The sequence below is a fragment of the Nicotiana sylvestris genome, chromosome 3 (genome assembly GCF_000393655.2).
Source record: "Nicotiana sylvestris chromosome 3, ASM39365v2, whole genome shotgun sequence".
NCBI lineage: Eukaryota > Viridiplantae > Streptophyta > Magnoliopsida > Solanales > Solanaceae > Nicotiana > Nicotiana sylvestris.
The window spans coordinates 139,364,973-139,387,314 of record NC_091059.1 but is presented as its reverse complement, the minus strand read 5'-3'; the positions used below and the strand labels follow the sequence as shown (position 1 = coordinate 139,387,314).

At 39.9% G+C, this 22,342-nt stretch overlaps 1 long non-coding RNA gene across 1 annotated transcript; it reads right to left on the bottom strand.

Moving 5' to 3' along the window:
* Window positions 1–637: 637 nt before the first annotated feature.
* LOC104239863 (uncharacterized) lies at window positions 638–13,744 on the bottom strand. The gene is made up of 2 exons (XR_011405875.1): window positions 13,078–13,744; window positions 638–894 (listed from the first exon to the last, which is right to left on the bottom strand). It is a non-coding gene; the product is annotated as an uncharacterized lncRNA (long non-coding RNA).
* Between the last annotated feature and the right edge of the window lie 8,598 nt (window positions 13,745–22,342).

Genomic DNA, 22,342 nt, shown 5'->3' with positions numbered 1-22,342 from the left:
ACACTTAATAGTCCACCTATCATCCAACAGGTCTCCAGCATCACTTCCAAGTCATATAGGTACATCTCGCAGTTGTAACATACTCATCACGTAGCTATCCATCCATCATTCCCACTAATAGGGACAATACCGAACATATAAGTTCAAAACACTTGCTCACATAATCAACACCCCGGTGCTCAAGCCATAGGCAATGATCCGGCCTCAAGTCCTCCTGACTGGCCTAACATCAAACTCACAGAGATTACACCTCGCCCATGATCGGGGAATTACAAGCCATCAAGGCACATCTAATACTGAGCATTCGTTCGCGCATACGAATATGTGGAATGAATTGTAAAAGTTACTTTTTCAAGCTGAATCAAGGAGGCACGATTAAGAATTCAAGAATATGAAGTTTTTCCTAAAGGTTCTGCAACCTCCCGAGGATAAGTACAGATGTCTCCTTACCAATCCGCGACACTCTACTAAACCAGCTCATGACTCGCGAGACCTAGTAACCTAGGCTCTGATACCAACTTGTCACGACCCAAAATCCCAACCCGGTCGTGATGGCGCCTCTCGTGAGGACAAGGCCAACCAATCAACAAAACAGTACATCTCTTTATAATTACTTAGCAGGAATAAGTCTAAATCATGGGCAATATAATCTTAAATGCGAAATAAACGTGATAGAACAAGGAAAACCATCCCAACTCAGCCCGAAATCGGGGTGTCACAAGTCATGAGCTACTACAGAGTTTACTAATATTTTACAAAGTCTGGAATTATCATAAATAACAAAGATAAGGGAGAAAACGGGGCTGCGGACGTCAACAGCTACCTCGTTACTCCTAGTCACCGCCTGGTCTGGAAAGAATCAGCGCTCAGGAGCGAACTCAGCTCTGCCTGTATCTGCACACATGGTGCAGGGAGTAATGTGAGTACTCCGACCCAGTGAGTAATAAAAATAAATAACGACTGAAAACATGAAATCTCATAACGGCACAATATAGCGCTATCCCAAGCAGTAAAATCAGTTATACAGTAAAATAGTGAGTATCAGATAATTCTTCTTTTAAAACAGTAAAGACAAATAATTTCCACAGTAAGGATAAATCAAAAGCTTGCCCCTCGGGCTCAATATGTAAATCTCAGTATAGTATCAGCCCCTCGGGCTCACTCCCAACTCACCAGCACACAACATCAGCCCCTCGGGCTCACTCCCAACTCACCACACACAAGCAACGGCCTCTCGGGCCCACTCCCAACTCACCTGGGTACCCTGCGCTCACTGGGGGTGTGTACAGACTCCGGAGGGGCTCCTACAGCCCAAGCGCAATATCAATAGGCCTGAAAGCCTTCACACATCACACACGAGGCCTGAAAGCCTCCTCAAGGCCCGAAAGCCTCCTCACATCACTCAACATATCCTCACGTATGGACCTCGGCCTCAATCAGTCCAGAAAATAATCATAAGCCTCTTGGGCATCAGTAAAACAATAATGCTCAGCTCAACATCATTATAAATATCATTAAATCTCGAGTTGAGTATAAATGTAGTTGAGTTCACAAAATAATATAATTCAATTGGACTGAGTTAAAATAATATTTCAATTCGTGAGGAAAATAGTGATGTAAATTCACAAAGGATTTCAGATAATTGGCACGAAACCCAAATATGGCAATAAGCCTCAATCGTAGTGAAAAACAATAAATCTTTATCAATTACGCGGTAAAAATATCAACTGGGACGGACCAAGTCACAATCCCCAATAGTAAATGACCCCGCACTCGTCATACAACGCGTGTCTCATCTCAACATAGCAGTATGTTATGCAATCCGGGGTTTCAAACCCTCAGTGCATCATTTAAAATCATTACTCACCTCGACCCGGTGAAATCTATAGCTTGCGACACCTTTACCCCTCAAATCGGCCTCAACGCGCGTCGAATCTAACCAAAATCAGAGCGAATACATCACAATATGCTAAGGGAACAATACCCAATCGAAAATACTCGAAAAACGCTAAAAATCACGAAGTTGACAAAACCCGAGCCCCGGGCTCACTTCTCAAAAAATTACGAAAGTCACATCACCGGATTCCTCGTCTCGCCACGAGTCCGTACATATAAAATTTACCAAAATCGGAGTTCAAATGACCCCATAAATCTTCAAATCTTATTTTCAAATCACTAGGTTCAAAATCCCCAATTTACACCTCAAAAACATGTAATCTAGTCGGATTATTCGATGATAATTCAATATTATGGAGTAGAAATAATCATAAGTGACTTACCTAAAGATTTCTCATGATTTCTTGCTCAAAAATCGCCCCAAACTGTGTTATTTCGCAAGAAAATAGGTAGAAAAAACGAGCAGAAACGCAGCATCTTTTAATAAGCAAATCTGGTCGCTAAAGACCCAAATCTGGTCGCTAAAGGTGCTAATTTTATCGCTAAAAGTGCCACACCAGACCTGATGCACCAACACTCTTTAATTTCACTAAAACGACTCTAACTCCTTCATAAAAACTCGGAATTAGACGATTCTTATTCATATGAGTCACAAATAATAATACGAACACAATCCTTCAATCGAAACTCAATTCGGAGCTCATTTGCCTAGTGCGATATCCATTTCGCTCGTTAAACAATTACTCATGTTTCGCGCTAAAAACCCAATCGCGACTTGATGAAATTAGACCAAAATTTCCAGATCAGTCCTATAATTCATTATCAAAATTCCAGAAGTCTCGGAATCAAATTTGGATCTCTAAAACTAAAAATGAACCTTTAGATCATTACATTTATGCTCAAACCCATAAAAATCTTCCAAAAACTCTTCCAAAATTTATCCGAGCCTCATGGGATCCCAACAAAGTATACTAACAAGTCCCATAATATGACACAAACTTAGTTGTTTCTTCGAATCACCATAAACAACGCAAAAATACTAAATTCACATCGGATTCAAGCCTATGAACTTTGAAACTTCTAATTTTCACATCCGATGTCGAAACACGTCAAAACTAGTCCGAGTGATCTCAAATTTTGCAGACAAGTCCAAAATGACATAACAAAGCTACAACAATTCTCGGAATTCAATTCCGAGCCTCGGATCAAAATCTTACCTATCAACCGGAATTCGCCAAAATACTAACTTTGCCGATTCAAGCTTAATTCTACACCGGTCATCACAAAAATATTCCGGACACACTCCTAAGTATCAAATCACCTAACAAAGCTATCTGAACCATAAAATTCACATTTCGAGTGCTCTAACTCATAAGTCAATATCCGGTTGACTTTTCCAACTTAAGCTTCCTTAAAGAGACTAAGTGTCTCAAACCTTACCAAAATCATTCAGGAATGACTTCAAATTTTGCACACAAGTCACATTCGAATTACAGACTTGCCCCAACTTTCGGAATCGCATTCCGACCCCGATATCAAAATTTTCACTTCCGTTCGAATTTTCTCAAAAACCTTCAAATTTCTATATTTAGCCAAACGGCTCCAAAATGACCTACAGACCTCCGAATTCACTTCCGATCACGCTCCCAAATCCAGAATCACCATACGGAGCTATTTCTAGTCTCGGAATTCCAAACGGACATCAATAACACTGAAATGCATTTTAAGCCAAACTGATGCAATTTCTTCTAAAATGCTATCTTCCACAATAGGCGCCAAAATGCTCCCGGGTTATCCAAAACCCGGTACGGGCATATGCCCAAGTCCGAAATTATCATACGAACCTGCTGGAACCTTCGGATCCCAATTCCGAGGTTGTTTACTCAAAATTCCAATCCTAGTTCATTTCTTCAATTTTATGCTTTTAAAATGAGAATTTCCATTTAGATTTGACTCCAAATTTCCTGAATTTTAATTCTGACCATACACACAAGTCAATATACCTGAGATGAAGCTGCTCATGACCTCAAACTGTTGAATGACATGCCAGAGCTCAAAACGACCGATTGGGTCGTTACAAGCTTGTTTCGTAGATTTAACTCTGCGATATAACGCTTGAATTGACCAGGATTTGTATCTAAATTTTCAGCAAAAAGGTATCCAATAGCTTTCACTTGAAGACAATCTAAGAACTCAACAGTTAAATCTTCTATCCAAATATTTTTTGGCATCCAATGGAAAAGATATCAAGTGTAAATCTTCAAATCTTATGTCTTATGCAAAATAGAAACTTTGTGTAATGGAAAAGATTGTGTGTGTATGGGTCAAAATCGAACTGGACAAAAATCGGCGTGCGAAGGAATGACGGAAGGTTACTTGAAGTTGTCGTGTCCATACCACGTTGTAATGATATGCACCTCGGCCACAGCCGAGGTCGTGTATTTGGGATATCTGAGAGGCGAATTGGATATGGCATTTCAAGGGGTCAACCCGTAATATAGGCAAATGACTCAAATACTATGGTCAATGACTATTGGATAAGAGAGAAGATCTATTATATAAACTAAGTGAGAGGAAGAAGAAGGGGGCGAATAAAAAAGAAAAACACAGACATATTCTCTAAAGAGAGGAGTCATCATGATCTTCCTCTCTCCATGAAGGAGAAGGAAGCAAGGAAGCTCGGATCTTCAACATAGATCGTTAATCTCATCACGCCCAATGTATGGAGTTCTACCTTATTAAAGATCAGTGACATTCCCATCCATGCATTCTTTGTTGATTGTTAAACATTATGGAAATCATCATCTTCTTCCCATATAGTGTGATTTAATCAATATTACAGTTAAATCTTATATGTGTTATGATGTCTTACTCTCATCTTCTATTATAGATCTGGAATAAATTATCGTTGGCTATGATTTACCTAAAGTCTTCTTATTTAATTAGTTTAGCAAAAAGTTCAACACTTTTTGGTCAAACAATTTGGCGCCATCTGTGGGGATTTCTTAGCCAAAAGTTTAGTTTCTTTTAGATCTAAAACCAGCCAAAGTATCACTTCTCGGTTGTCATAGCCTCATCATCTCAGTATAAACACCAACGTAAAAAAGTGATAGATAATCTTTTGAGATAACCAAACCAACGTGGGTCAAATCTCTACATGAAATCAAAATTAGGTCCAATGTCTAAGCAAAACCCACGCCTCGCCTGTAGCAATGAGTTTGGCACGTCGTGTGAGTACTTAAAGTTGGATTACGGCCACTACGCACTTAGCACGCCTGTAATCCTGCTTGTCGTATTAAAGTTATATTACGATCTATACCTCCACCTCTTAGGAAGGGACGATAGCCTTACTGTATGATTCTTTGAAATAACCGACTTATCCTGATTTGTTTTTGTACCCATGTGCACAATTGTAATTTATGTACAGGGTATATCACGTTTCCCTTATTATCTGCGCATATCGGACGGGGTAGAACCGGGACTCGAGCTCGAGATCCCAACGGGCAAGATAAGTTCAGCCTATAAGAAGCCTAGACCCGATTAACGGCGATGCCAAACATGGGGCTGCCAAATCTGAAACCATCATTCGAGTACGGGACAGAAGGGGTCGCCTTACAGTGCCCCTCCCCCCTCACCGACATACTAGGTCAAGGTAACAGGAAATTTTATTTGGTTCTAACTTGTCGTTTTTCTCTTTTTGGAACGGGCAAGGAATATAATCATTCTCACAAGTACGCAAACAAGGAACAAATTCCACCGAACACACCAAGCAAAACCCTCCACACCATACCGTATTGCAAATAACAGACAAACAACTCAAAACAAGCTGATATTATTAAGAAAATCTCCATGAGCTGGGACTAAGTGGTGAGCCCATGAAACATACAGTCCCTCCGACACAAGAAGAACTTGAACTCGAAAAGCTTGCATGTATATTCGCCAAGACACTCTTACGCCAATTCAGCCGACTAAATATTGCGAATCATGTCTGTAACACCCTAGACTTTAGACAGAGTCCCACATCGGTAAAACACAAGAGGGATGCTGGGTATATAAGCTAACAAGCCTTAGACCCTAGCGACACATTTTAAACCCGTAAGGACCTAGGCCCAGAGCGGACAATATTACTAGCGGGCTGGGCTGTTACAACGTCTGAACTTCATATAGTCCCAGGGTGCCCAGAAGACCAAGCAATAAGTTCGTCGCTCATCCCGATCACAGCCTCTCCAGGTCGAGCAATGAAAGGACTAGGTAAACTGGGACTCCACCTGTAAGGCCCCGTGAAATTTTTTGCTCAAAACCCGAGATCCCATAGTGCCAAGTTAGGAATATGTGTTTGAAATTCGTAAAATTCTTTTGTGCATTAAAAAGTTAAGGAATAATATTTTTCAGAAGAGAGCGTTTCTACGATCTATTATGCGGTCGCGTAATAGCTATGCGGACCGCATAGTCACTGCAGAGTGAGGCAGTTTGATGGTTAATTTTGAGGTCAACTATGCGATCGCATAATCAATATGTGGGCCACATATTCATCACATAATCTCCTTGAAATTTTGCGAGTGGTAGTTCTGCGATGCATTATGAGACAGCAGAACAGGTATGCGGACCGCATTTTTGTCACATACCCAGGCAGTTTGTTTATGTTTTTGGAGTCATTTTGCGGTCCCTTTTGCAGGCTGCATGTCAATTATGCAATCGCAGATCTGTTCCGGGTCTCCAAATTTCTAATTTTCTTACCCGACCCTATGTCGATATATTATACACTACCCTTCATTCTAGGCCTATTTTTCTGATGCTTTTAGAGAGAGAGTGAGTCCTAAAGGGAGAAAGGGTTCTTCATCAACATTTCTCCTAAGATATTGCTTAAACCTTGAAGATTTGTCAAGAAAGGCACCAAGGTCTTCTTCCTAAGAGGTAAGGTTCTATAACCCAAGCTCTTAATTACTAGATATAACTAGGATAGACTATTAGAAGGGTAATCCATGAGGATGAGAGTGGATATCTTGCATGTATGAGTTCTTAAAGTATTTGGTGAGGTTTTGAGCTAAGGATGGGATGAGAGATGGTAGAGGATATTTCACAAATAGTTTTAAAAACATAATGCCCACTTATTGTTTGAAAATATGCTCAAATGAGCTAGAACTATGGTCACCTCAATCAAGGCATTTAGTAAACATAAGAGCAACTAGGAGCATTAAATAGATCGAATTCTTCTCACCCGATTAGTATACTAACCTTCATTTAAAATGTAACTCAAGGCTATACCATTTTGGTAGACAAACCACACATAAACTTACAAAACAATATGGAATTCACTTCCGAGAGAGAAAGTTTAGCCTACATACCTCGATTGAGCTTTCCTTAAGTCCTACTATACTCCGAGACTCTTAGCAACATCAATCTCTTAGGAACATGACAAATCGAACCACAAATTAAAATAAAGGAGATGGAAAATGTGGAAAACCAAATGCAGCCTTCGTGCCATGAAAAATATGAATCTTATGAAAGGCCCAAAGGGCCAAAGAAATACTATTATCGAGAGGGATTGAGGACAGTAATAAAAACTATAAAATGTGAAAGGTATTGAGGTAAGCATGGTTGTGTTTATGCTATATTTGTATACTTGTATTTATACTACAATTGTGTGCAATATCAAATCAAATCAAAAATATTTTTGGGAGTATCATTAGCAAAACCGAGGAAGGGTGGGTCATAAGGCTCACACCTGAAACTACACGTGCCGGTGTAGCGGTAGATCATGGTTATTCCCCTTAATTGGGATGAACTTGGTAACATTTGTAAATTGGTAACGCCAACCCACACGGAAAATATGGGAAGGTAGCCTAGTCGATCGGGCCGTGATCGGATGTCATGTCGCACACATAGTGGTATTGTGCTGGGAATCAAAAACTGGAAATTGTGATTGGGGTACATGTCTCCAAAGGGACGACCTAGATGATCGGGTCGTGATCGGACTCTGTGGTAACAAAGACAGTGGTATAACTCATATCAGTGCTAATGATCTCCCAACCAAAAATTATATATATTATTTTCGTAAACTAGAAGACTTACATGTTTCAAATTGGATGCTAGTATGTTGTTGATTTTGACTTACTGTTTTGTGGTTTCTTTTCTTGTATGGTTATTCTATTCTGAAAGAGGACTTTTAGCCTTACATACTAGTGTTATTCGACGGCACTAACGTCCCTTTTGCCGGGGGCGCTGTATCATTTAATGATACAGGTGGTTCCACAGCGGGCGGTATCAGCCAGTGATAACAGTACTCTCTCCCCAATAGTCTTGGTGAGCCCCACTCCGTCCCAGGGTCATGTCATGTATCTTTTATTCATTTTCTCATCACGGTTTGAGGTATAGCCGGAGCCTTGTTGCCGGCATTTCCCTATTACTCTTCTCTTGTATTTAGAGGCTTCGTAGACTATTTATGGGTGGTGGTTGATGTTGAGAGTCCAGACTAGAAAAGTTGGTACTTGATAAGCATGTTTTTCATTAAACTTGTAATATTTTATAAACTATGAATGAAGTCATTGACGGAAATAAAATGAAAGTTGTTAATGGAAGATTGCTTAGTGTTTTGATAAATGGGATAACATTCCCTCTTTATTCATGAACTAGATTGAGTAGAATGAAATCTAACAGGTTTGCTCAGTCGGATTTACTCGATTAAGCGCCGGTCGCGTTCCACGGTTTTTGGGGCGTGACACCACCAACACATACACACTGCAACAACATATATCGTTCTCCAATTAAAACAAAATTAAACAAACCTAGACTCATCCCGACGAATAGTACTCTCCAATGAAAACAAAATTAAACAAATCGGGACTCACCTCAACGCACGTATAAACAATGCAGAAATGAGTGAGGTTCTCCAATAAAAGTAATGAAACAATCAAACCCGTTCCATCGCCAAATAGGGTACAATTTGGCCTCGGTCGAATAAACACCCTTACGTGCATCGGCCATCGCCAAACGGGTTACAATTCGACTTCGCTTAAATTAACACCCTTACGGACATTGGCCATAGCCAAACTATAGCCAAACGGGTTACAATTGACCTCGCTCGAATTAATACCCTTACGGACATCGGCCATTGCTAAACGGGTTACAATTCGACCTCGCTCAAATATACAAATCGAAGTTGATTCCGCCCAAGTTGGCAAATCAGAAGTCAATCTCGCTCGAACTTGCAAATCAAAAGTGACTTCATTCGAACTCACACAACAAGATTCGACCTCGCTTGGATCAAGCGAACTAAATCCGCCCTCATTCGAATTGCCAATTAAAAAATCAGGGACTCATCACGGAGAAATCCGAAGATCCTATTCAAAAAAAAAGAGGAGGAGAGAAGGAGAAAGAAAGTCAAAAGATACGTAAACAAAGGCAAAGAAACTATTTTATTCAAATATACATGCACAACAGTCACGCCTTACAAAAGGCCAAAAACGGGCCCTCAAGAAAAAGATAAAAATAAACAACAAAAGAACAAGAAAAAAACTAAGTACAAAGGTTGCAACAAAGTTTCACTCGGCGTCATCTCCACCGCCATTCTCCCCAGCATCATCATCATCATCATCAGGAAGCCCACTTTCAATCTCAACACCCTCATCGGCCTTTGGTGTCGCAGGGTTGTAACCACAAGCAATACGAGCCTCATGTGCCTTTGCCCGAGCATCTTCAAAAGCGACCTCAGGGACACTCCCCGCCTCCTACAAACCCTTGTATCTATCTCGTTGGGCCTCAGCATGGACCCATAGCTCATACAAATAGTGGGGGATAGTAGCAGAGGCAGATTCTCAAGGGATAGCCTGAGCCAACAGTTGCACCTTCTCGGCCTCAAGGGCCGCAACCCGGTCTCTCAAGCTCGAAGCTTCTCGATCAATTTCACCAATACGCTCCTCGAGCCGCGCCTCCCTCAGTGTGTTTGTCGCCTTCTCAGATTCCTACTCAGACCTGAGGATGTGAATGGTATCTTCTAGCGCCACCGCCCTCCCTAAAGCCGATACTCGAGGCCCCTCGGCTCTATCCAACTTGGTCACCTTCTTTTCTAGTTCGGCCACCTTCTGCGTCCATTCTTCACTTAAATCGGCAACCCTGGTGGCATTCTGTTCAAGCTCGGACCGCAAAGACTACATCTTTGCCTGAAGGTCTTCACACTCCGTTGCGATCCCTTTTCCAAATTCGAGCTCCTCGTCCTTGGCATCGAGTAACTTTTTGAGCTTGCTGAATCTACGGATAGACCGCATCAGTTCCTCGACCCTTTTCTCCAACTCTTCCCTAACGGACTGAGTATTAACGCCCGCCTTAAGTTGCGCGTGCATCTCACGGCACTTGTCGCGGTACCGGTGATACTTCGCGGCCATTTTCAGAAAGACTTCGGCCCTAATCATAGCCCTACGAGCAATCTCAATATACATCATGTAAGTCTACAAAAAAAGAGTGGGAAGAACAATAGGGGAGGATTTAGCGAAGACAAAATAGCGCAAAATAAAGAAAATAACAAAAAGAAACTCCCCCTCAAGGCCATCCTGGCCATACCTCGTGACAAAGCAGAATCATTAATCTCCCGAAGAGACTCGCTTTTGGCGGCATAACACAGAAGGTCGAATTGAGGCACCAACTCCACCGTGTCCTCCAAAAGGTTAAAATCAGATGGAATCTCGAGTACACGAGAAGGACCTTCCGCCCTTACATCGACCCTGGTAAATCCCTCCTCGAACATCCTCATATCCTCAGGGTCGATGTCGGAATCTGATTTATAATCATCCACAACCATGCCTTTCCCCCTCTCATTGGTCAAAGAAGGGGCACGGTCACGGTGGTCTCTTCCACAACTGGAATAGGCGTTATCTCGGCACCCTAGTGGTGTCACCACCAGCTTTAGATACAGCCAAAATATAGCCGCCCCTCGAGGACGTCTCAACCAAAGACACTCCCTTTGACAACCTCCGCCTCTTTGATGGTGTCTCTTCGCTATTGTTGTGAGAAGGCTAGCCCATTGAACAGACAACGAGAACTGGAGTATCTGACCGTGGAGCAACTTCCAAATGAACATGCCCGATCGCCAACAGGGTCTGTTGTGCAACCACCGTTGGGTGCTCTCACCCGCAGGTGGGCCCTTTGAACGGGTCGGCCAGAGGAAGCTGGTTGGAGAAAAGCGAGCGTAGGAGCCCTCGTCCTTCTCACTCCTCTCCGACCTACCAATGAGAAGAGATTTGATCAACCAAGGATAAGGTAAAAGAAAATACAGATAAAAGAACAAAGTGACGGGTGTCACACCTCCTTTTTCCCGAGGGGATAGGGGAGTTTTTCCAATTAAAGTGACAATAATCGAAACGGGATTATTTATATTCAAATTCAGAGTCGCCACTTGGGATAATTTATGGTGTCCCAAGTCACCGGTTTAAAATCCTAAATCAAGAAAGTTCGACTCTGTTTTACAGTCCGCGAAACACAAAAGTCCGGGTAAGGAATTCTGTTAACCCGGGAGAAAGTGTTTGGCATTCTCAGGTTTCGTGGTTTTAGCACGGTCGCTCAACTATTAATAATTGGTCTAATTATCTTATTTAAAACAAGCTTTAAAACTATCGTGCATTTTTAACCTTTTAGACCGCTTTTAAGTATTTATGGAATTGGTTGAAACAAATCGCGATGTCGCACACTTATTTGTTTGGTACACATTGCGAATCGCATCACGGGAACCATACCTACGATGTACAATATGTTTAATTTTATTAATATTCGAAGTTATGGTCAGCTCACATGAAATGCACGCCCGAATTTGGATTTATGCATCAGGACCATGCCACGGGAACCGTACCCGTAGTCGCGATGATTTATTATCAATCGCGCCTAAAACAAACTACAATGTTCATAAGTTGTCTAAAACACAACTTACATTTCCAAGTAGAAACTTTTTAAGGAATTAATCATACATAAAAAAATAACAATGCACAAAAAGATGATTAAAAGAAAAAGGCTGAATACATACGGAAACACTGAAAGTTGGTACGATTTTTTATTTAGACACCTGAACTTAGGGGTATTCCTAATGAGCACGTGCATTACACGAACTTTGTTCCAATTAGACACTCTTTTGACTATCAGTGAAACTTACAAAGTGTGTGCAATACACTCGCTGCTGATGTGTCTAATGACGAATAAAATGAGGACATATATCTTTTTGAGTTAAAAAAAGAAAGGAAAAACTATGTTAAATCTATTTAATGTGTGTTCTTGGTGTTCTTCACTATCTTCATGTGTGTTCTTGTTCCAACCAAGATTTTAATCCAAACCTTTAAGAGAAATTCCTCCAAATTTGTTATAACTTGATCTAAAGATTCTCCAAGACGACCCGAAGGCAACCACAACAATAATTTCATAATCTTTCATCAAATCAAGTAACTCATTTTAAACCTTCAAGCTTTTTAAGAACCCATTAATGGTGTTTCGATTTGAAATGAAGAACTCGGACTCATTTTAGTTTTAATCAATAGGGGGCTGCTCCTGAAGATGAGTGATGTCTGGAGATGAATGGGGTGAAGAAGAAGGGTTCGACGATGGGGTTAGAGAGGAGGGTGGCGGAGCAGTTGGTGGTGATGAAATTTTCAGCCAAATGGATTGTGTTGAAATACTCCAATCCATATCCTATCCTTTTTTGTTGAAATACTCTAAGGCTGCAACAGCCAAATAAATGGGGCGCCATTCTTGTTGTATGAAGCAGATGCTAAGGAAAGGATTATGATCACAAGAAGAAGATGAGAAAGTGGAGGAGGCAATGGTGGAAATGGTGGTGGACATAAACAAGAAGAAGAAGGAAATAAAAAAGACAAAAAAAAAAAGAGAAAAAAATCTGTTTTTGGGCTCTTCACGCGCCTATATGGGGTGAAACTCACTCTATGTGCCAACTCAGCAAAAAGTGTCTAATTGGAACAAAGTTCGTGTAATGCACGTGCTCATTAGGAATACCCCTAAGTTCAGGTGTCTAAATAAAAAATCGTGCCAACTTTAAGTGTCTCCATATGTATTCAGCCAAAAAAAACGCGTACGAAGTCCAACTAAAATAACAATAAAAAAAACACCCAACTATTAGCCTGATAAAGCAGACGGAAATAAACCATAAAATAATTAATCAATAGGAAGAGGAAAAAAATCCCATAGTACCTGATAGCGTAGATTCCATAGCAGAAATTCCAGTATCATCAAAATTTCTCATGACTTGATCTAGTAGACAACTCCAAGTGAGATTTACAGTAGAGTAAATCTGACAAACTTGAGTGGCGAACGATAAAAATAGCTTGGATGCCTTTGACCGGAAACTCGAACGGCAATCTCGAACGACCTTAGCTAAACCTCGACTGCTGGAGTTATTTTGGAATTGCTTTTCATGGTGTTTTTCAGCAGGTATAAGAGTGATTTACAGCTAGTTTACATGGTGTTCTTCAGCTGGGTTCCTGCCGTAAAAATGGAGTGGAAGGTGGTCGTTTTGAACTGCTTTTGCCGCAGTTGAGGGGCTGTTTTAGGCTATGGTGTGAGAGTTGGGATGAGAAAGGAGAGAGGTGGTCAACGTCTAAGCATGGCTACCGGCCCGCCAGCTCACCTGAGAGGATGACGGTGGCGGCAGCCATTTGAGTAAAAAGAGGAAGCAGCCCTTCGGAACAAGGAGAGATGAGAGCTTTTGGTTCTCTTTCTCTTTTTTGATATCTTCCGTTTCCCTTTTCTTATCTGTGCTCACCTCTCCGTCTTTTCCCTCTTCTCTTTTTGTGTGTGTGTCGTGTATTATATAGCTGAATAGGAGTATTTTTGGGGGTCTGAATTGGAGAGCAAGAAAGGTTATTCTATAAGGCCAAAGGAAAATTATTCCCCGATCAATTAAACAATCCAATATGACAGCTATGTGTGTGGGCAAGTGGACCCCTCTAGTTTGTTATGAGAATATTCCCACAAATACACAAATATAGTCCACATGCAGCAAAGGTAAGATGAGCAATAAAATATAAAGAATAATGTTTCTTTTCTTGTAATTTTGCTTTTGTCCCTAACGTTTCTTCCTTTCTGTTTCGTTACTTTTTTTTTCATTTTTTCGTTGTTTTCTTGTTTTGTTTCATCACTTTCTTTGTTTGTTTTTTTTTCTTTAATTTTTTTTTCTTATCCTTTTTTTAGAAAATAAAATATTCAGGCTATTTTTGTATTCTTTAATTTTATGAAAGGTAATGTGTAAAATCTCGGGGTGGTTCAAAATTTACATGTCTATAGATGTTCCTCTTTGACAGAAAATACGAAGAGTTTCCAGACAAAGAATAACAAGACAGATTTTTTGACCCGACCCTTATTTAGAGAGACCAAACACTAAAAGAAAAAAGAATGTGACCGAGCCCTGGTAACTGAGCTGCCTACATGTCCTTGGCTATAACGGAATTAGGCCACGTGTAGTTCAGAAGTGAATGAGGTGATAGAGTATGTGGAAAGGATAAGAGAGTCGAGTGAGGTTCCGTTCCGTCGAGGTTTCGGTCTGCGGTCCAATTATTACATCAAAAATGAAAAAAACTAACTAAGTCTGTCAGCTATGAGTTATAATATTCCTATCTATAAGTCTTCTGAAGCTTGATCTTGAGTCTTGAACGGTTCTTCATACAGACTTTGATTTGAACCTTGATGCTTGCTAGCTGCAGATGCTGATTCACTCTTTCACAGCTTCTTCGGATTAAAATCGGACACGCCATGCTCTTGACTTCAGCCATGTCTTGAGCAGTTCACATCTTTCTCTGCTTCTGCATTTTGGATTCACTTTTTTTTTATTCTGGATTGAGACTACTTCTATTGGTCATCTCGGACTGTCGACTCGCATTCTTGTCGCGAGCTTCTACTACTTCTAACTTGGATTGAATTCTGAAATGACTTCCCTCATTCTCCAAGTGGACACTTGCTACTGACTTGAAACTTGAAATAATTCCAGAACAAATTTCCTCGTTCTCCAGGTGGGTGCCTGCAATCAAAACAACAAAACAAACAAAATTTACTGCCCCAGTTTGCACTCGGAAGATTTGTGAGTTGTTAGCAAAACTGTAAACCACTTATGTTATTGATGCAATGATAAGAGTAAACTAAACACTCGACTAGGATGTGCATCTCCTATGATTAAAACTGACAAATTTATACTAGAAATGGTGTTTTCTAAGAGTAAAACTAATAAACTTTTACTAGGAAGTGTGTCTCCTAAAAAAATAACAAGAGTGACTCAAACTAGGAAGTGCGTCTCCTAGATAAACTTAAACAACCAAAACTAGAAAGTGCGTCTCCTAGGAGTGAAATCTCAATTTAGGAAGTGTGTCTCCTAAAACAAAAATATAACTTGAAAGACCTAGACTAGGAAGTGTGTCTCCTAGGGGTGGAACTTCAAAGACTCAAACTAGGAAGTGCGTCTCCTAGAGGTGAAATCTCAATTTAGGAAGTACATCTACTAAAATAATAACTTGAAAGACCTTGATTAGGAAGTGCGACTAATACGGGTGAAACTTGAATGGACCAAACTAGGAAGTGCGTCTCTTAGGGCTGAACTTAAATGACCGAAACTAGGAAGTGCGTCTCCTAGGGCTGAAATCTCAATTTAGGAAGTGTGTCTCCTAAAAGTATATCCTAAAAAACCCAGAGTAGGAAGTGCGTCTCCTAGGGGCGAAACTTCAATGACTCAAACTAGGAAGTATGTCTCATAGAAATGAACTTAAATGACCCAAACTAGGAAGTGTGTCTCCTAGGGGTAAAATCTCAATATAGAAAGTGCGTCTCCTAAAACAAAAAATATAACCTGAAAGACCTATACTAGGAAGTGCATCCAGGAAGAAATCTCAATTTAGAAAGTGCGTCTCCTAAAACAAAAATATAACTTGAAAGACCCAGAATAGGAAATGCGTCTCCTAGGGGTGAAATTTCAATGACTCAAACTAGGAAGTGCATCTCCTAGGAATGAACTTAAATGACCCAAACTAAGAAGTGCGTCTCCTAGGGGTAAAATCTCAATTTAGGAAGTGCGTCTCCTAAAAGTATATCCTGAAAAACCCAAGCTAGGAAGTGCGTTTCCTATGGGTAAAATCTCAATTTAGAAAGTATGTCTCCTAAAATTAAAATATAACCTAAAAAACCCAGACTAGGAAGTGCGTCTCCTAGGGGTAATGTGGAATCTTCTCAATAGCCTTTGCGTAAGTAGAATTGGGGCATTACACTTGAAAAAGTCAAGCTTCCAAGCTTTCATATGAACATAGCTTTCATCCCCATTTCAGAAAAAGAAAACTTGTGAGTTTAAAACACGGTGGTTAGTTTGTGGCCTTGACCTTGAAGGTGACTGCTTCTACACTTGCCATGATAACTTTGATTTCAACTTGGAAGACCTTTCATGTTATTGACTAATTGTTTTTTTTGTCAACCCTTATCACATAAAACACTTCCGATCCATTAGAGCCCAGTATCCTCTACTTGTTGCACTTTGCTCATGAATTGCCATTTACCGAACCTTTACATTTCACATAAATTCCAAAGCACGTTGTTACCAACTCAGTGCGCATACTGTTCTTTCCTGACTTATGCCGTTTTTATGTGCTAGCCTCTGCTTTGTGCAATTGGAAAGTTGGTAGCAAATTTTGAAGTCATTTATCACTTGTTCTAACCAAACGGACTCAAAAGGGGACTTGAACAAAGCAAGAGGAACATAGTAAGGGGACAATGGAAATAGATGACATCTAATAAGAAAATTATCAAAAGAAAACTTATCAGATGTGGACACCAACTCCAATAACCATGACGTGCATTTTGGATTAAGTGGTCTAATCTGTCAAGCAAGTCTAATTTTCAACTCTTGTTATGCCGCTAAACCATGAAACTGGGCTTCAATTCTTCAATTATCCTATTTGATTCACGATCCTTATTCGACTTGTAGTGGCCGAAAGGTTTTCACCATCAAGACTCTCTCATTTTTTCTTTCTCTCAACTCACCGTCACCTTATGGTGCCTGTGAAGGTTTTCACAAATAAGACTCTCTCATCTTGTTCTTTTCTTCTTATTTACTCTATTTCTACAGATGATAAGGTGTTGACCATGGTAAAAAACATCATATGCTCCTACCATGTCTAGCTCGGCACTCTCAAAGATTATCTAGGAGGTTTTTTTGGAATGTAATGTGGCTTTTGGACAAGGTTATAAAGAAAAAAAGGCATGAAGGCTCAAATTAAAACTAAGACAAAAGGGTTAATTTATTTATAACTTTTGGAATCCATTAAAAACTTTGCCCCAATTTCTAGAACAAGAGAATTTGATTCTTTTCTTCTTTTTTTCTCTTTTTTTAGATGGAATTACTAAGAAAAACTGCCCCACTCTTAACTTCGTGGGATTATGAAATATTTTATTTAGTACGACCGAACCGTAAGGCTACCTAGGTATCTTGTGGTGACAAGAATCAGGTCGAACGTAGTTCAAGAGATAAGAGTTGCTTTGTTTTTGTTACTTTTCTTTTGCTTTCTTTTTCTTCTTTTGCTTTACTTCTTCTTCTTTTTTTCATTTTTCTCTTTTCTCTTTTTTTTTTTAAATTTTTTTCTTTTTTATTTCCAAACTCTACTTCCGATTCCAAAAGAGGGATATGAAAGAAAATAAATAAGGCTCAAAAGGGATACCGAATGGTATAAAGTATTTGGGTAGCTGAAAGTGGGCCTCCTAATCCCTGAAAATGCCTAAGATTTATCTTCTTTTGCAGCTTCGGCATTGATATCATTGATATGCCTTCCACTTTGTTTAGTGCCTTGTCAAGTACAAAACTCTAGTTGGGTGATTTCTTCTTCACAATGGATACCCTCCGTCTGTTTGAAGTAAATTCCCTTGGCATTATCTCGTAACTTGAGATGCACTTGAACTCAAAGTTGCTCGCTTCAAATTGTCCAAGATGCACTCTCCTTTAACAAATTCTTGTCGTCCTATGAACTTCCCAGACTATTTTCCCCAGTTTCACACAGTTCGGACTTTAAATGATCCCAAAGTGTCCAAATCTATATGTATTTCCCTCAAATGTCCCTATTATCTTCGAAATTATTTTATTGCTTCATAATTAGACTAACTTTTAAGACCAGACCTAGAATTATGCATGCATGTCATGTCATTAGAGCCAACGTGAAAATAACCATAAAAGGAAAAGGGAACTAAACAAAAACTAACTAGAAATAACAGAAAATAGGAAATTGCATTATACAAACGGTGAAAGGGTTTGAACAACAAAACAAGTAAAATAAACTGGGTTTACAACCCTGGAACAAAACTAGACAACACTAAACGAGCTACTACGACTAAAGAAACTAGGCAAAATAAAAGGATAATAAGGGTTTGAGTCACAAGACAATATCCGGATTACAACCCTGAAATAACCCAGACAACAGAAATGACAATAAAATAAACCACCAAAATTCCCCTTGGCTAACCAAAAAAGGAGCGTCTTTTCAATTACCAAGCTCGACATCTTAGCCTCTGAGTTCCATATCAATATTACCAAGACCATTACCAATTTCAATATCATTAACTTTAGTTAGAAAGTTCCCAAGAGGATTCTCATACCCCCTTTCACCACACATCATCCCCACAAAGTGTGCATCATCATGTGCAGGTAAAGGATTCTGCGTGATATTCTGGTTGTCACTGTCCTGGATCACAATAATCCCTTCTTGAATCATTCTTTATATTTCCCTTTTCAAAGCACGACAATATTTAATGCTATACCCTTGGACATCAGAGTGGTTCATGCACCGTAAAGTAGGATCAAACCCTTTTGTATATGGGTCCGAAGTATAGCCGAGGAGCGGCTCAATCAGGCCAGAATGTTTTAATTTTTCAAACAAACTTGTGTAGGATTCTCCAATTGGCATGAAACTATTTATTTGCCTTTGTTCTTCCCCCTCATAACCCAGTTTTATAGGGTTGTTGGATTCTCTAAAATGTTGTGAAGGCAAAAGTGCATTATGCGGTGCTGGCGCTTGCCATAAAGAGTGAACCAGTGGTTGGACAGTTGACCGAACGTTGTTCAAAGGATAATACTGAGGTGGATTATGTGAAGCTCGGGGATAGGTTTGGGGTTGGGGTCGAGGCTGGGTATATTGGTGAGGCGGACCTGTTGGGCCATGTCGTGATCCTAAGACAACCATGGCAACATCATCATGTTCCCTCTAACCCAACAAGCTTCCTGTGTCGTTCTGAATTTCTTGTGTTGTGGCTTTTAAAGCAGAATAGCTTATGACCTTGCTCGACTTTACCCCATCTTCTACCATTTCTCCATTTTTACCACATCATTAAAAGGCTTACCCATAGTCGAGATCAAATGCCCAAAGTAACTAGGCTCTTGGTCTTGAAGAAAGTACTCGACCATCTCGTCTTCTTTCATTGGGGGATTGACTCGGGCAGCTTTCTCTCTCCATCTGAGCCCATATTCCCTAAAGCTTTCATTTGGATTCTTTTACACCTTGGTGAGGGACATGTGATCCTGGAAAATTTCTATATTGTACTTAAAGTGCCGGGCAAAGGCCTGAGCCATATCGTCCCATGTATACCACTTGCAAGCATCTTGATGGGTGTACCATTCCAGGGCTGCACCGCTCAAACTTTGACTGAAATAGGCCATCAATAGCTCGTCCTTCCCACCAGAGCCTCTCATTTTACTACAATAACCTCTCAAATGGTCCACAAGATCGCCATGTCCGTCATACAATAAAACTTTGGCATCTTAAACCCAGCAGGCAATTGGACGCCAGGAAACAAGCACAAGTCTTTGTAAGACACGCTCACCTTGCTCCTTATCACTTGCATGTTTCTTAAAGACTGCTCTAAGATTTTCACCTTCTTGGATATCTCATCTTGCTCCATTGTCTTAGCAGGCTTTTCAGTTTCATCGGGAGGCTCAAAACGATGAGTGTAAGAGTATGGATCTGAGACCATGAAAGTTGGTTTCGAAGCATAGTATTGGGCATCGGGGACTTTGAACACGGTCTCGCTAGCGGATCGAGGAAGGGTAGCTTGTAGAGGAGCTACAAAAGCATGAGTGGTTAGAGGAACGGGATATGAGGTAGTTTTGGCGAGTGGAGTGTGAAAGGGTTGTGGGGAGATATCAGCAGCAACAGGAATCTGGGTTTGTGATAGTGGCGAAATGGTGACGAGGCTTTCAGTGTAGTTAGTAGGAAACAATGGTGGAAGACACCCACTAATCCAGGCTTGGTATATTTTGGCCATCTGCCGTTTCAACCTTATAAACTCTTCTTTCAACTCAGATTCTAATTCAACAATCTTCTTAGACGGATCAACAACACATGTGTCCAGGTCTTTTCTAGCCATGACTACCTTGCTCTTTGGCCTTGTGTTATATGGATGAGTTAACTTAAGAACCACAAACCAACCAACTTTCTGCTCAATGAAGATAACAAAAAGGAACAAAATAAAGTCATCACATTGGCATTAGGGCATTTAACCTAAGATAATCTCACATTATGTGCAATGCACCTAATCACAATTATCGGTTCTAAAATGACTTCGAGGGTGCGAAGTCAACTTGGCATCATCCCAATTTTACTTCCCTTGCCCCTGTTTTCTTCATTTTCTCTCTTGTGCTCCTTGATTTGCTCATTTTCTTTCCCCTCATTTCTCACATCTCATAACTTCATCTATTTTTTCTTTTTCTTTTTTTTTCTATTTAAAAAAAAACGATTCGATCGAACCCTATGTAGGTTGCCTACGTATCATGACGCCGTATGAATCAGATCTTTGCGTAGTTCGGGAAGATCGGAAATAAAGTAAATAAACTAACTCTTTTTTCTTTTTTTCTTTTTTTGATTTTTTTTAATTTCCGAAAGAAAGACTTATAAAGAAGAAAGATTATTTTTTTTCTTTTGAATTTTCTCTTTTTTTTCTCTAGGAATTTCGAAAGAAAAACTTCTAAAGAATAAAGAAAATATTTTCGAACTTTTGAACTTTTATGTTAAATTATGAAAGAAAGAATTTTAAACAAAAAAGAACTTTTTTTTAATCTTGAATTTTCTTTTCAATTTCAAAAATATTTTTGGATTTTTAGAGGAAATTAAAAAAATAGTTTCGGATTTTTTTTAAAGATTGGGGTCTCAAAGAAAGACTTTTCTAAAAAAAGAAGTAAAGAAAAATATTTTTGGGTTTTTAAAAATTGGGGCCGGAACCGGTGAGGTTTGCCTACGTATCTCACATCCGGTGAGAATCAAATCCGCGTAGTTCGGCCAATTTTGACGGAACAGGGGAAACATGACTTTTGAAAACATTGACTTACTCTCTTTCTCTTTTTTTCAAAATTTGGCAAAGTTTCAAAAAAATTCAAATACCTACTACTCGCTCTTTTTTTTTTCTTTTTCTTTTTTTCTCTTTTTTTTATTTTTTTTTCCTATTCTATAAGCCAGTCCGAAACAAACAGATATGCATGTAGTACGTAAAATGTATCAGGATGGTCTTTTAATTTGGTAGAGCTGTCCTAGACGGACCCAACCCCTATGTTGAGTCCCCAAAGCCAAATGCACGTGATGCAAACAAGTGTTCCTACTAGGGATCCGGCATGAGGCTATGTTATTCTAGGTTTAAAACCCCGGTGTATTGTTCTAGACCTGGCTTACCTGAGCGGACAACTCGAGCCGGGGGGTCGGGGGGGAGGCAACGTACCGGTAACCAAAAGGCCATCCGGCTTTGTAACTGATCTGATCCTCGTTCTAAATTAGGGTATGACACTAATAGAAAAGAAGTCACGCCAGCGTGCACTTTCCAGATGATTTAGAAGACTCGGAGAGAAGAAAAGTTTCGTAACAGTTTTATACAATTCAAGCAATATCAAAGCGGTAAAAAATGGCATTTAGCACATTAGGCTCAAACACGTAAAATCAGATAATAAACAAAAGCCAACTATAACAGTTATGCTAAGCTCAAATTTTGAACCCTGAACCAAAAGTTCTGGGTTCTTGTCCCTAGCAGAGTCGACAGAGCTGTCACACCTCCTTTTCCGAGGGGATAAGAGAGTTTTTCCAATTAAAGTGACAATAATCGAAATAAAATTATTTATATTCAAATTCAGAGTCGCCACTTGGGATAATTTGTGGTGTCCCAAATCACCGGTTTAAAATCCTGAATCGAGGAAGTTTGACTCTGTTTTACTGTCAGCGAAACACAGAAATCCGGGGAAGAAATTCTGTTAACCCGATGGAAGGTGTTAGGCATTATCACGTTCCGTGATTTTAGCACGGTCGGTCAACTATTAATAATTGGCCTAATTATCTGATTTAAAACAAGCTTTAAAACTATCGTGCATTTTTAACCTTTTAGACCGCTTTTAAGTATTTATGGAATTGGTTGAAACAAGTCGCGATATTGCACACTCGTTTGTTTGGTACACATTGTGAATCGC